The 16,170-nt window shown below is 40.4% G+C and overlaps 1 pseudogene across 1 annotated transcript; it reads right to left on the bottom strand.

Moving 5' to 3' along the window:
• Positions 1 to 14,794: 14,794 nt before the first annotated feature.
• On the bottom strand, positions 14,795 to 15,375 carry LOC308496543 (securin-like; annotated as a pseudogene). The gene has a single exon. The product of its transcript is annotated as a securin-like (transcript).
• Between the last annotated feature and the right edge of the window lie 795 nt (positions 15,376 to 16,170).

The raw sequence follows: 16,170 nt of genomic DNA, 5'->3' as shown, positions 1-16,170 counted from the left end.
TTCTTTCTTTTGACCTTGAATTATAATTTCCAGAGCCCTGTCCTACTTCTGTCATTGGACTGAGAGTCACATCAGGGAGGGGTCCTGTCTGACTCAGCTGTACCAAGCAAGTCCCCATAGTAGACATGTAATAAATATGGAGCCACTGCAGTCGTTCCTCCAGCTAGATGCTAAGAAAAACTTTAAAAACCCTAGGTAAGGGCCAGCTAGGGGATTTAGAGTAGCTCTAAAGCTAAGAGAGATCCTTTCTGGTCCAGAACTTTTTAAAAAACTAATGTTATTCAGAACATCAGCTTGCATCAGACACTAAGAGACATTTCCAAACCTCTTAGTAATCCACCCAGCCAATGCTTCTGCCAGCGAAAACACTGCCAATGATGGGGGAGAAGAAAGAGTCTTCTTTTTCTATCAAAGTCATTCACATAGAAAGATCAGTTAGGGGTTACAGAAGACAGTCCTTTACAAAGGGACTCACAATGCTTTAGCTCTGAAGCCACATTTTTCATTCTCAATTGTATACTTTATAGGTCCCTCATTATATCTGCCAAGAGAGGCAACCTGCTGTGTCTGCTTATTTGCTGAATCATTGCCGATTTAAACTCAGCAAATAGCAACAAAAAGCTGTTTTAATGAGATTTTAAAGTTCAGCTGTGAAAATTGAAAGTCACCCAACATCAAACCACCCAAACACCTGCTAATATTGCACTGAAATGTTCTTGTCACTCACAAGGACTCTATTTCTGACCAGCCAGTTTACAGTAGTGGGAAAGAACCACGGGCAGGAAGGATGAGGAGCCATGGGCTTGCTTCTGCTTGCCAGGACACCTTTGGGAGAGTTAAATAGGTAATGTTTGCAAAGGGTACAGCATAATGCCTGGCAAGGAGGAGGTGCTCAATAAATGTTAGTTGTCCTCTCTGCACTCTTTTCTCTGAGATGACATGTGAGTAGGGTTCATTGTGATGCTCTGTGCTCTTCATTATGGGAATGGAGCATGAAGACATTCCTACCTCTGAATAATTAAATAATTGCATTCACCTTAGACACAAAAAGAAGATCATCCATGGGCCAATGATGATTGTGTCACAAATCAGGAGTATGATTAATCTAATTCTATCCTTTATTGTTTCAATCAATCACTTAGACCCTAGCTGGTCGTGTTCATAGGAAATTAAGTATCTCCCTTTTGAGGGCTTTCACTTCCCATTCAAAAAACATTCCTATGTCTCAGGGCTAGCTCAGTCCTAAGGTGCTGATGCTCGGTCCTGGTGTCAAGGCCAGGCACAGGAGGAATTGAACATTCTTAGTGGGCAGCTGCAGTCTCTGGCTCAATGTCCCTGTCACACAGTATTCCAGACAAGGCTCTGTGTGGCGCAGCCCACAGATACTTGCCTGTGCAGGGACAATGCCCTGAGGTGCTGCCTGCTCTGCTGCTGAACTCGGATATTCTGTCCCCAGCATCAGTCACACGATGTCCAGAAACCAGTCTTCCCTCAGCATCAGGGACCCTCAGGTCAGGGGTTGAAAGATGCATGCCAATACAGTAGGCAGGTAACAGAAATGAGGGAAGTGGGCTGGACTGAAGAAAAATCAGCACACAGGCTTTGTTTTTAGTGAATGTTAATGTAAGCAGGTTATACATAAATGTGTGTAATTTGGTCACATTTGATATTTATCAAGATGCAAATTGAGGGCAAGAAATAGTTAATAATAAATCAAAATTCTCTTTTGTGTAATTCATTCCTTCTTTAATATGAATCTGGAAACCTTTTCTTCTGTACCGAAATGTCAATGGCTAGTCTTCCATTCTGTGTTTTGAACAGGAATAGAATGCATCGTGAGAATTCTGGCACTTCAACATTGTCACATTCAGTTTCAGTACTATTTTGCCCTACAATTTCATAATATCAATTTATAGTGCTTCCTTTATTCCTTAAGATTAATCGAAAAAAGCAAACTCAACAGTGCTACTTCATTTTCATTAGGTTTGAAATATATGTTTTGGAGTTCAGCCTTTTTCAAATCTATAATTTGGAGAATGAAGTTGAGTCTATCACTTTCATTTCTGGAAAACTCATTCCAGTGTAGTTAAGTGAGCCAGATTATCCCCCACAAAATGAGATTCGTAGAGGTAATTTCCTTTGAAATGAGTGAATTGAATCTTATATATTTTTAACTGCAGTGTGTAGATACCTAATTCATGGACACTCTTAAAAAGAAAGGCCCAAGTGTTTCAGTGGTCTAGTTTTTTTGTGGGTTTGTATGGAGATTTTTCCTTGGATCATATGAACAAGTCAGTTTCTTTCAACAATTCATAAAAACCCTTCCCAACTCAAAACCACCTAAACTGATCCACCCAAACTCCACGAAATACAGCAGAATATGTCACCTATGCTTCAAGAGGGTCACACAATCATTGTACTACCAGCAGTTCAAGCCACAGAAGCATATCAGTGCTCGCGTTAATTACTACATCCCTGACATTTTCCAATCCTAACTGTTTGCTACTAAGCAATTGCTGGTGGATGGTGTAACAAACAGGCCTAAGTTGCCCTTATAAATGTTACCTCACTAAGTTTTCCAATAAGTCTGACATTAACACCATCCAGATCACAGATCACAGACCACAGGTTGTAACTATGCTGACTAGTATTGACCAGTCAATGTTCAAACTACCAAGCCCTGGCACCCAAATATAAGGCATTTCCTGATATCATGTCTATCATATGGTATAATTTCCAAATGATCTTTCTAGTCCATGCATCCTAATAAACTCCATAAATGATATGCATACATGTACTATACAGTATATTTTATATATATATATATATATATATATATATATATATATATATATATATACTAACATACTAGCTCATCAGATACAAGAAATCACTAGAAATTTTTTAACTTTCTTATATTACTTATGCTGTAGATTCTTAGCCACATTTGTAAAACACCAAGCAACAGGATTTCTAGTTGTTTCTGTTTGGAATGTATCATGTCTGTTCTATTCAGGAGATATTCTTTTATACACTCACCATCCACATGTGGTTTTGATGCCCAGACAAAAATTTTCCCTTAGTGTATAGTGGCATTTAACTACAGCATTGTTTTTTAAAATGCCTGTCTTCTCTTTAGTTTAAGTATTTCTCATCAGGTATCTTTTTTATACTGGTCATAGTTATGACCCTGTTTTATCACATAATTTATATTCTTTTGACACAGAAACATACAACCTTCTCAGGGTATCTTTCATTTCCAAAGAGCAGTGAATGGGAATTGGGTAGATCTGATGTGCGACATGGAACTAGGCAACTTAACTTCTCTGGGTCTCAAGTTCCTTCTCCATAAATGATGGCTGATGATTGGGTAACTTCCAAGGTTTTACCAATTCTAATATTTAAAAGCTTTATGACCCTAAGTTCTAATGGATCCTTGTGGTCCCAGATTCCTCCTCTACCTTATAGGCAAGCTGCCTGGAAGAGGGACTTTTTCTCCAATAAAGTGAGTGTATACCCCAGGATATAATAGAGACTCAGAGCAAAGCAGAATTATTATCAGTCTTAACATTACCTAACCTTAGATGTGATCATCTATAAGCATTTCATTGTTTTTCACTTTGTGTCCTCCTTTGTTTATGATAAAGGGAAGAAGGAAGATAGGAAAATGAAGGTGGGACAGGATCTACCCTTATGCACGTACCCCAAGTCAGGAGGATGCTAGCCCTTTTATAGACAAGGTCTCATTTAATCTTTCCAATAAAACTATGCATGTGGGAGATGCTATTATCCTCACTTTACAGATAAGGAAAAGAATCTCAGAGAAGTTAAGTATTCTGGCCAACGTGACACAATTAGCAGCAGATCTAGGATTTCAGCAGCTTGTCTTGGCCCCCAAAGCCCATGTTTTATCCACCACACACTGCATGATTCTTGGTTCTAGTTCAGAGCCTTCCTTGCTAGTGAGTTTTCTCAGGTCACTCATCCCCTGAGTAGTCCATGCTAAACAAGGACGCTCTGTTCTCTTATGCTCATTGGGCCTGGAGGCCATGGACCAACCTTGGGTTGACTGGGTTGGAGGCCAGAAGGAGGAGAGACAAGGCCAAGATGAAGAGACTGACGTGGCGGTAAATGAGACCAGAAACTGAAGGTGCAGGCAGAGCTGTGGGTCCAAGCTGGGTGAGTCTGTGGGACGCAGGTCAAGAAGAGGCTGACAGTCAATGACCAGGAAAGGCAACAAGCCAGTCCAAAGCACAAGACCTGAACACACTTAGGGGCTGCTCAAATTCAAAAGCAGTGACTGTCAGAGAAGCAAACTCTTTCAGAAGGAGACGGAAAAACTAACCAAGCAGACTGATTTTATACTAGCTGACACCTTGTGCGGGCTGATATTGACAGAATATCAGTGGTTAGATATAGTAAGAGGTAACTTCCTGATGGCATTTGGCATTTCCCTCCCTTCCTGTCTTCTCGGTCTATCATGAACATTGAAAAAATTAAAAAGCAAAGAAAGAAACGAAACCAACAGAAGGAATTACAATGCAAAGTTACAATCGCCCACTTACTCTTCCGCATGCTTTGCCTTAATTGTTGGAGGTAAATGCTTTCTGCTCTTAATTTTGGTGGCTACCTCCCTGACTCTAAATAATTTATATACTACTTCTTGGCTTATTAATTTAAGTCTAGTCACTCAAAGGATTTAACACATTTTTCTTATGCTCTTCTCCTCTTCCCAAATGTTGTCAATTATTTGTGTTCTACTATTTATTTCCTTTGTACTTTTAAATAAGAATGTAAACATGTATTTTTACATTCCATCAGCTTTAGAAAGCACCACCTTTATTTCCAGCTTTATTGAGATATAAGAGATAAATAACATTGCATAAATTTAAGATGTATAACATGATGATTTGGTATAGTATATATTAAGAAATAATTACCATAATAAGGTTAGTTAACACACTCATCACTTCATATAGTTATTTTTCTGTGTGTATGGTGAAAATATTTAAGATCTGCTCTCTTAGCAACTTTCAAGTATACATACAATATTGTTAATTATAGTCACCATGCTGTACATTATGTTCTCAGAATTTATTCATCTTAAAATTGAAAGTCTGTACCCTTGGACCAACATCTAGCCATTCTTCCTACCCACCAACCCCTGGCAACCACGATTCTACTCTATTTCTATGAATTTGGCGTTTTTCTTTTAGATTCCACATACAAGTGATACCATACAGTATTTGTTATTCTCTGTCTTTATTTCACTTAATGTAATACCCTCAAGTTTCATCAATGTTGCACAAATGGCAGAATTTCATCATTTTTTATGGCTGAATAATACTCCATTGTGTGTTTGTAAAATCACATTGTCTTTATCCGTTCATCCATCAATGGACCCTTAGATTGTTTCCATGTCTTGGCTATTGTGAATAATGTTGCAATGAACATGGAGTATATCTTCAAGACAGTGATTTTGTTTCCTTCTGATATAGCTCCAGAAGTGAGATTATTAGATCACATGGTAGTTCTATGTTTAATTTTTGAGGAACTTCCATACTGTTTTCCATAATGTATGTACCAATTTACATGGAAAGTGCCACTTCATTCCCAAACTAAATTAGATTAAGATATGAGTACTCCACCCTTCTCCCCATATACTTCTCATTTTCTGACATCTGGAATTTGTATTTACACTGTCAAGGTTGATCATATTACATTTTTTCTACAACCATATTTAAGTCTTCTGAGTTCTGTTACACTGATTCTCAAGATTGGAAATCAATAAACTTTAGGTTAATATAAACTGAAATTATTAATACATTAATCAATTCTTTCCACAAATATCGAGGCAGGCACTGAGCTAGGATTATACTATGGGTCCAATGTCACGAAGTATAGGCTGTGCCCTCAGGTTTAATGGATTCCATTCATTACACTTCGTCGGTGTTCTAATACCACGTCACTGTTTGGTAGGGTTTGTTGAAGGACAGACTTCACTTTGTTGTGAGCAGAAAGAGGAGTCTGGCTAGAAAGATCTCAAATGTCAAAAGCTGGGGGGTAATTACACAGGGGTTTAGAAGCTTGAATTCTCAGAGAGAATGCCAGTGTCTATAGAGAAGAGAGCTCTGATTTTTGCCCAGGGTTTGGCTGCTAAAGCTCCAAACTCAGGGATGGATGAGGAGAGTGTAGGGCTCTACCAACTGGCCAGTATGGCAGACAATCTGAATTTTCTCCTCTGCAACCCCTCTCCTTTCCCCTCACCACCATTTTGGAATGTGGTTTCCTTGATTTTATAATCAATCAATGGACTTTTATTTTCTTTACATCTTCTGAAAATACGTTGGGCTCTCACCTTTGCTGTCTCCTCCAATTACCTTGACTGCTATGAGTTTATTACCTTTTATTTTATTTTATTTTAGTGAGGTGTCTGGAAGGAGAAAATCATGGTCATATGAGTATTTTATTTCTTTCCTGATTATAACATTGTTCAGATTTATTATAAAGCTCAAACAATCAAGGCAACTATAAAAAGGAAAGGAAAACTCCACAAAATCTTGCAACTTAGAGATAGCCACTCTTAACATCTGGATGGAAATCTTTCCTGAATCTACCAGCTTTTCCAGCTGTGTGTAGAATACCCAGAGGGAATTTGCCTGTACTTTCATCTCTGAGTCTTCACTACTTGGGGGAGCCATGAAGCCAAAGGTGAGAACAAATAGTCAAAGGGAAATTCTCCTCATTTTCTGTGAAGCAGCTTCTATCTTTTTACCCAGGGTTGTCCTCCACCCCCCTTCTCTGCTTTTCCTGCTTCTGACTTTTCATCTTATGGTGGAGACATTGCATGCCCTAAGCATTCTGAGTCCCTTTGCAGAAACAGCCTTTCTAGAGCAGATGCTTCTGAATTCTTCTCCGTCTGGGTTGGCAAATAAACCACTAAGTCAAAAATCAGACTTATTGGGGGCAGCCGGATGGCTCAGTTTGTTAGAGTGCGAGCTCTGAACAATAGGATTGCTGGTTCAATTCCTACATGGGTCAGTGAGTTGCGCCCTCCACAACTAGATTGAAGACAACCAGCTGCCACTGAGCTTCTGGAGGGGGTGGTCAGATGGCTCAGTTGGTTAGAGCGTGAGCTGTCAACAAGGCTGCTGGTTCAATTCCTGAATGGGATGGTGGGCTGTGCCCCCAGCAACTAAGATTGAAAACGGCAACTGGACTTGGAGCTGAGCTACACCCTCCACAACTAGATTGAAGGACAACGTCTTGGAGCTCACGGGCTCTGGAGAAACACACTGTTCCTCAATATTCCCCAATAAAATTTTTTTTTAAAATCAGACTTATTGGTTAACGAAATTCGCATTACACAATTGGGTCACACTCCTGAGTATTCTTATGATTAAACAAACACACAAAAAACATTGCCCACCTAATCTCCCTTTCCTGGGGAATGGATCTTCTATCTGAATGGGTGTTCTCTCTGAATGTACACGTTCTGGAGTGGGAAGGAGAGGGCATGGGCAGAAAGTCAAGATAACAAAGTTGAGAGAGGAGTACTCAAGGGTAGCTGTCCTCCCCACCTTTCTTCCCTTTAGGAACAAGCTCTTTCTCTTTTTTCCCGTTTTGTTGGAATTGTTTGCTTGCTTGTTTTAGACATGAATTAGAAAGGAGACAAGTTTGATTCTTTCCAATTGATTGCTGCACCAGCTAGAGTCAGCAGAAACTAATTTTGCCTTCTGCTGTGCAAGTGACCCGCAGGGTCAGAAACAAGAGAAGTCTCAAGGGCGTGAGCCTGGCAGACCCACTTACTCTGTTCTTCACATGAGGAGTCCACGCAGGCACCCACATGAGGGCATCAGATGGCTCTGTGCTTCTCTGGGCCACCAGTCAACTCACTGAGTCTGGGCTTTGCTTCTGTCTTGGCCCAAGTTCCTGGCAGAGAAGAGGCTGCAGACTGGGGATGGCCTCACTATCTCACCACAGACAGGCTTAAAGGAACAAAACCATCACATTCCCTCTTTGAGGAGGGCTTTGGAACTTTCCTCAAGTTTTTATTCTTTTCTCCTTCACTACCATGCGAAAACTTTAGACAAGCTGTAGTACCAGGGTACTGAGGCTCTATGCCTGGCAGTCAGTACAGAGGGGGCAGGATTCTGCCTGAGGAGGACAGCTTGGAAAATGGCACTCTGGGAAGCCAGCCCTCCTTCTCTTACAAGGATTTGATGACTATCACAGGGACCAGGAGGAAGAAATCTCTCACCTTCTTGGATACACAGATATGAAGTGTGATAAAAAAAGTATAGTGAATGTTTAAATTTAAAAAAAATTGTTACAGTAAAAGACACATTGCCATTATCCTCCCTCAAAATACACCTCCTTACTTTGAATACAATTATCCCACCATTCCTGCCACTTTCTGAAGCAGTTCTGGAAGTCCTTTTCATGAGTGTCTTTAGGTGTGCTGTCATGGCTGCCTCAATGTCCCGAATCGATTCAAAACATTTACCTTCCATGGTCATTTTGACTTTGGGGAAGAGCCAGAAGTCACATGGTGCCAGATCCAGTGTATAAAGTGGATGAGGACACACTATAATGTTTTTATTTGACAGAAATTGCTGCATCAGAAGTGATGTGTGACACAGAGTCTTTCTGTTGTGATCACAAAATATGGTGAATGCTGCTGCCGAGTGCCATCCAACTGAAAGGCAGGGATCTTTAATACGGGAAGCGGCAAGTCAAACCTTAGTAACAGGGTGTGACAAGTTTCGACTTGTTTGGTGCAGTCAGTCAGGTGTGAGCTACGGTTGAGAGAAGATGTGTTTTAAAGTGTGCCCTAAATCATCCTCCATCATGACAACACTTTGTGTCTTACATCCCTTCTGGTATATGGCAATTTCTGTCCAATAAAAACATTAATGTGTGTCCTCATCCACCGTATTCACTGGATCTGGCACTGTTTGACTTCTGGCTCTTCCCCAAAGTCAAAATGACCATGAAAGGTAAACGTTTTGAATCGAATCAGGATATTGAGGTAGCAATGACAGGAAACTGAAGATGCTCACGAAATAGGACTTACAGAATTGCTTCAGAAAGTGGCAAGAACAATGGGATAAGTGTGTTCGAAGTAAGGGGGAATATTTTGAGGGGGGTTAATGGCAATGTGTCTTTTCTGTAATTTTTTTTTATTTAAACATTCACTGTATTGTTTGATCACACCTCATAATTGGAGTATTCTTTGAAATTCTGATTGAATCTTTTTTTTTTTTTAGTCATGCTCCTTGTGGAGACAGACTATTTTATGGCAAAGAGATAAGTCTGTTCTGAGTTTTTCTCTTGGCAAAAAGTTCTGCAGCCTGGCAATGAACTCTTTCCAGCATTTATTTATTTATTTTTAATTTGGATTGCATCAGCTCATGGAACTGAGAGATCAAATATGGAAACAGGAGCACAAAATTAAAAGTCCCCTTGTCAAGGTTCCCACACCCAGGGAAAAAAGGGTAATAAAACAAGGGTCCCTGGAGAACAGCCACTTATCCTTCTAGACTCAACTCCCTTCCCATTTTCATTGCAGGCTTCTTGGACCTTGTCAGGCAGAATTGAACTTGCTGGTCTTTGGGTTACATAATAAATCTAATCGTACCATTTTGCAATTATTTGTTTATATCTTTTTTCCTTATTAAAATTTGAGCCCCTTGAGGGTAGGGACTCTCGTCTATTTTTGTATCTCTATCGGTGAGTACAGTGCCTTACACATATAAGGTAAAAAGAAATATACTGATGAACACATGAATGAGTGAAGAGCATGTGAATCATAGACTTTCCTTCTCAGTTCACATGTCCAAAAATGGTGTTGCCTCCGTGAAGCATGTTTTTCAGGCCATCAGTAATAACGAATAACAGCTACAGTTTATTAAGCACTTACTATGTGCCAAGACCCATGCTAAGCACTTTATGCAGACTATCTCATTTAGTATGGACACCCCCAAGTTCACACATATTGTTATATGATGTCACAGTGTCTTGTACTTTTCCATTGTGCTACCTGCCTGGATTGAAAGCCCCTGAGAGCAGATACAATATCTTTTCTTACATGATACCAAATTCCCCAGCCTATAGCCCACCTAATACATGCCACGCAATACAAACTGAATTAACTATTTTTACTTTAATGAATTCTTACAAATCCCTGTCAGGTGCTTTGCAAGTACTTTCCAGTCCTGAGTATCTCTGTTCCTTTCCACTCCTCAGACAGAACATAAAAGAAACTTGCAAATTCTCCTTGTGCTAGCTGAAAACACTGGTGACCTCTATTGTCACCATTGGTTACACTGTACCTCCAACTTTAGGAAGACTCTCCCCCCTCACTGATTGTTTATCCTTTTGGTCACTATTGACACACTTGTGTGGCTGTCTTCACCAACATGACAGTGCTTCCAGGCACTGCCACTCTTGCTTTGGGATTGCAGGTACCAATAAAACTAGAATGAAGTAGTCACATCCAGGAGTAAGAGAAGGCAGAACAGGCTTTGGTGAGGAAACTGCAGGAGTCCACGATGTTGAGATTACCACTCTCACCAGTCCCAGCTATGTGCCCAGTTTAGAAAGCTTAAGGTAACCACTTCCCTGGAAGGAAAAAGGTGGGTCCTCATCTCTACAAGTTGGAGGGGATTTCCCTTTGCCCCCAGCTAGATTCCATTCCCAGCCCATTTTTTCCACTGATTGCCCCATTCAACATATCTGTTGTAATAGGGTTTTCTGCATTGTGTCTAGAGATTTGTTCTGCTCAGCAGGGTTCCTTGTTATCACCTGAGATCCCAACTTCTCCTTACTGCTCTATTTCCAAGTGCAGCCATCTCCTCCTGGTCTATTCCCAGGGCCAGGAAAGAGCTGAATGATTTTTGCAAAGTGGGCTAGGAACATTTCCACTATACCAGGGAGCTGAACCAAGTTTCTGAAAATGGCATGTTTGTTGGATACCATCCTCCCTTTTACCTGCATGAATTCCAGAAATTCAGATTACCTCCACAGATGCTGGCAGACAGTCTGCTGACCTCTGGATCAAGGACCTAACCATTCAGAAATAAACTGGCCGAGAGTGGCAGGAGCGTGTTTTCCACTGGCACTGGCAGTGTTTGGCATCCTACGACTGTTTCTCATGTAGAGAAACAGTACAAACTCAGTTTCCATTATAATAATAGACTGCAGTTGCCTATTTGAAGCACTCAGACATTTACTTCAAAACTAGGGGAGCAGCACTGGACAGTGAAACCAAACTGGACTATGAGCTAGGAGTCTCGGTCATTCCCTGTGTGATCTTAACAGTCACTCCATCTCCTTGGACTCAGTTTTCTCATTTATAACATGAGGGTTTAACAGGATGTTAGCTAATGCAATGGTGTTAATCATTTTGCATTATATAAATGTATCAAATCAACACGTTTACACCTTAAACTTACCCAATGCTATATGTCAACTATCTCTCAATAAAATGGGGAGGGGGAAATTGAGGTGGTTGACTAGTTGTTTGAAAATCTTGTATTTCTCCACTGAGAATCCCTTCAATCTTAAGACAAGATGCCCGCCTGTTGCCTGCTCTTCTCTCCCGCCCTGTCCCTCTGAAGGTTTTCCTTTTCGGACGCACAATTCTGGAAAGAGATTTCCCAGCCAGTTCCCGGTGTTGCTAAAACTACCCTGTCCATTCTGAGTCAATATACAGCTCTACGTCAATGTACGATGACAGCTTCAATTGGAAAATAAAACACGTGTTGAATGAGAGATCACCTTTGCTATTTATACAAGATTGCCTCTGCCTCTTTAAAAAATTTTTTTTCAACTACAGTTGACATTCAACATATGCCTCTTTTTTAAAGGTTTGTTTTGTAATTATAAAAGGAACTCATTCTCTTGTATAAAATTTGAAAAACTACAATAAGTTTAGAAAAAAGGAGAGAATCATTCTTAATCCTATCATTTTACTCCTCCCATCAAGAAACTCTGTTAGCATTTTGGTACATTCTCCACATGCTATGTAGTTCTTTACATTTTTGAGGTCATGATATTTATATTGTTTCATCCTTTTATCTCACTTAAGATTGTATAATAAGCATTTCCTCATGGCATTGAAGTCATTTACAAATAATATTTAATGGCTTCATAATATTCTATGTTGTGGGCGCTGCCCTGAGATTGATCAGTTAGGTTGTTTTCAGTTTTATTCTTTTTTCTTTTAATAAGTAATGCTGAAATGAACATTCATATTCATATATCTCTGTGAGTTTCAGATGTTTTTCTTAGAATGCATTCCTAGAAATGAGTTACTAAATTATGGAGTATGAATAGTTTTAAGACTCTTGATACTGTTTTGCTCTTAATCTTTCAAACATACTTTATGACTTAATATCACCACTTTTTTTCCTCTTAAAGAATATCAGACCCATTTTAATTTAAACTTTAAATTTTCAAATGCCTTCCCTGAAGCAACACATGCCCAAACCTCCTTCTAGGAAACATGAGAATCCAGATCTTTGTTGGGAACTGCCAATCAGCTTGGAGGTACCTGCTTTACCCCACGTCTCTCCAAGTCCCCAGGATACTTATTTTCATTGTCACTGTGAAATGGGGGATTATAAAGGAAGTTGAGAGAATGGCTCTCAACTGTAAGAAATAGAAAATGAGTGAGTACAGAAAATCTAAACTGTTTATCAGAGCCCCTATTCAATACTGCACTCGAAACACACTAAAATGTACTAGGGCCAGCTATTACTAGGACAAACTGTGTGACTCCGGGTGAGTTCCACAGCTTGGCTGCACATGTGTCCTCTTGTGTACAGAGAGAAGAGTGAACCAAGTGATTTATAAGGTCTTTACAGTCCAGCATCAGATGGTTCTGTATTCCTTCCCAGAAGCATGCAGGTGATAAGGTAACATTTTCAAGGTACTTGGAAACAACTTTTAATTTGAGATTTTCTTTGAAATGGTGATGGTTAAAAATGACCGTCTTTGGGGTGTGGGATGGTACAGAATTGTGTATAAGTTGGGAGTTTCGAATCAGACAGACCTGGGATACGCTTCACTAATCAGTGTCCTTAGGCCAATGACTTAAATATTTTGAGTCTTACTTTTTTCAGCTGTTAAAGGGCTGATAACAGAGCCCATCTCATTAGGTGGGATTAGATAGATAATGCCTGTGACTGACACAGGAAGCCCTCAGGAACTATCATTGTGAGAACAGCTAAATTTGTTGTGTCAAAATGAGCATTACTCCTAGTGTAGCAGGAGAAACTGAGGTTCAGAGAAGTTGCCCCTCGACAGAAACTACACAGCAGATTTGTAATAAAATCACAAATCACCTGTGGCTTACTTGCCCCCATTTATTCTTTCATTGCCACACAATTCAGGAAGTGGCTAAGTGAGGACAAAGATTTCTAACGGAAGTTTAGGCAAAGATATTGTTTTCCTAACCATCGTCCAAATCCAATTGCCAGTATTATCTGTGTACAACCAGATTTTACCCATGCAAGATGGGAAAGTCCTGATTGGACACCTCTGTCTGATAAGGATGGTGCCCAAACAATTCTGCCTGGGCTTCAAGACCACTCCTAGGATGGCCTTAGTCCACCTTCCCATGTTCCTCTCCTGTCACAGCCCTTCATGGGCCCCAGATTTCAACTGAAATCCACAGTACATCATTTTCCTGACAGGGGGATTTCACCATGGCTCTGCTGGAGCTGCTGCCTCCATGCTCCCTGGCAGTTTCCTGCTCATCTTTCAATGCCCAGCCCAAATGTCAGTCCTTCCTGGGTGAAGCCTTCTCCTCTTTCCAGACATATTTATTGTTCTTGGCCTTGACTAAACTACCACAACACTGATGTTTATCACCACGTTACATAATGTAACCATGTGATTTATAGCTCCAGGACATGTGTGTATGGGAGGTCCTCCTCTCCCGGCAACTCCAACATAACCTAGAGTGGGACAAATCTTCCCAAAGCTGGGCAAGGTTTGCTTCTCAATGCCTTGGACACCCAGAGTCTGAACCTCAACACAAATGGGTGATTGTTCTAAGATTTCTTTTTGTTCTATTCAGCAGCAAAAGCAAGTAAGAAATGAATATCTTAAGTAGATTGACATGCCACAATCATTATTTATGCTTTTCTCGCACTGTTACAATGGGAATCCATGTTTTTCCCCCTCATGTTTGGAACCTGAATGCCTGCAGCAGGGCACATTAGTATATGCATGGTAGCTGCTCTGACATTGAGTCAGTCACTTACTGAACGATCATTACTGTAACCAGTAATGTGCTTAGTGCTCAGGAGACACACTTGCCTTTTCATTGTTCATTTCACTTTAAGGGCCCACCCCACTTTCTGCCTGTCTAAGCTCCACGGTGCTTAGACAGACCCCTCTCCCTTCCTGTAGTCTTCCGGCCACACGTAGGCTCTCTAACACACAGTCTCCTCTGTTCTACTCTAGTGGGTTTGTGTTTGCATATCTTATCTCCTTTATAAGACTCTAAGTTCCTGCACAAGGGGGTTCTCATCTTCTTTTAAACTCTTCAGAGTACCTGGTAGATTGCTAGGTACACAACAGGCACTTAATAAATAATTCATTCTTTAGCACAGACATACTTCAAGTTCCAACAGATGAAAATGGAATCCTCTAATCTTGCTACTCAAATGGTCTGGACCAGCAGTAGTAGCATCTTTTAGAAAAAAATAAAGAAAGAAAGAATTGCTTAATAATACAAACTATGAATACACACACACACACAAACTATAAAATGTTAAGAAATTTAAATATTTAAGTCATAGCAAAGAAGTGGCAATTCAACATCCAGGGTGGACAGCAACTGATTAGATTCCCACAGTGGAGAGGACATATTCAGAGGTGAAGGGGGTCTCAGGGGTAACAGCTTTTCAAGTCCCCTCTTTTTATCAAGGAGCATGAAAGGCAATCTATCGAAGGGGAGGTGTGTAGTCTGGTGTACTTCAGGTAGGTCAACATTCTCAAAATCTAGAGGACTGAAGGGAATGAATTTTTCTCTTCCTGGATAGGTGTCATCCGAGGCAGAAATGGAACATTGGGCTTTAACAGTCTTCTCGGTCATCTTTTTGGCCAAGAAGTTTGATTTTGCTTGTGGTGTCTAGTAGCCTTTACTGGCTAATGTTGACAGTTTCCAAAGCCTCTATGGCAGCCTTATGCCACTCTAGCTGGTAGGGTGGCAAACGTTTTGCCAACATACAGTATTGAAACCTGTGATCTCCCACCTACAGCTTTCACTGAAGGCCTAGATCCCAGCTTCAGACCATCCTCAGTTGCCACATGGGTGCCTGGTTCTCCATCTTCCTTATCAACAAAGTTCAGAGTAGTCATTCTGCCGTTATGTTGGGATCCACAGCTAAATTCCTCCAAGATTGGCCTGAGCATTTTCTTGGAGCTTGGTAGAAATGCAAAAATGCAGGCATCTACTGACTCAGAATCTGCATTTTAACAAGCTCCCCAGAAGATTTGCATGCATGAGAAGCACTGCCCTAAATGACATTAATTGCCAAATTCTGGATCTTTTCTTCCTCACCTGGTCCACTGTAATGCTTCCCTCACACCTGGCTCTTCCCACATCTCTCCTACCCGCTTTGCTTCCCCTCCTGAGTGCATCACTTTAACCATTTTCTTTCCAGTATCCTCTGTTTTCTCACTCGTCTAATCTATTTCTGTCTACAAAATACCAAAAATTTACTTTCTCCTTCCTTTTCTTCCTTTCTTCCGGCCCCTGGCTCTTACCATGCAATGAACATATAGTAGGGCCTCCTGTTTTGTTCAATCCATACATGTCTTCCTCATCAAACTGTTATGTGAGAGGTATTCAGGAAGAAATCTGAACTCAATCTTCTCTTGGGTGAGTTGTAACTCTTTTTGCCTTTTCTGTTTATCAATTCACTCCTAACTGAATGTTGGGTGGCAGTGAAATCTGTGGTTTCCATTTATAGATTTGACTGCTAAACAGAATTTGAGAACTGAGCAGTCTTCAGTAGTTAAGCCTAAACCTTTAACTCAAAGAAAGAAATGCCTCACTTTGGGACAATCAAACACAGAAAATTATACTTAGAAGGAAGGCCAGGGTTGGCTTTACACAATAATTCTTCTGAGTGAAAAAAAAACAAAAAGACT

The sequence above is a fragment of the Rhinolophus hipposideros genome (assembly GCF_964194185.1).
Source record: "Rhinolophus hipposideros genome assembly, chromosome: 4".
Lineage (NCBI taxonomy): Eukaryota > Metazoa > Chordata > Mammalia > Chiroptera > Rhinolophidae > Rhinolophus > Rhinolophus hipposideros.
The sequence above is the reverse complement of the archived record's forward strand: the minus strand, read 5'-3'. Positions and strand labels throughout refer to the sequence as shown.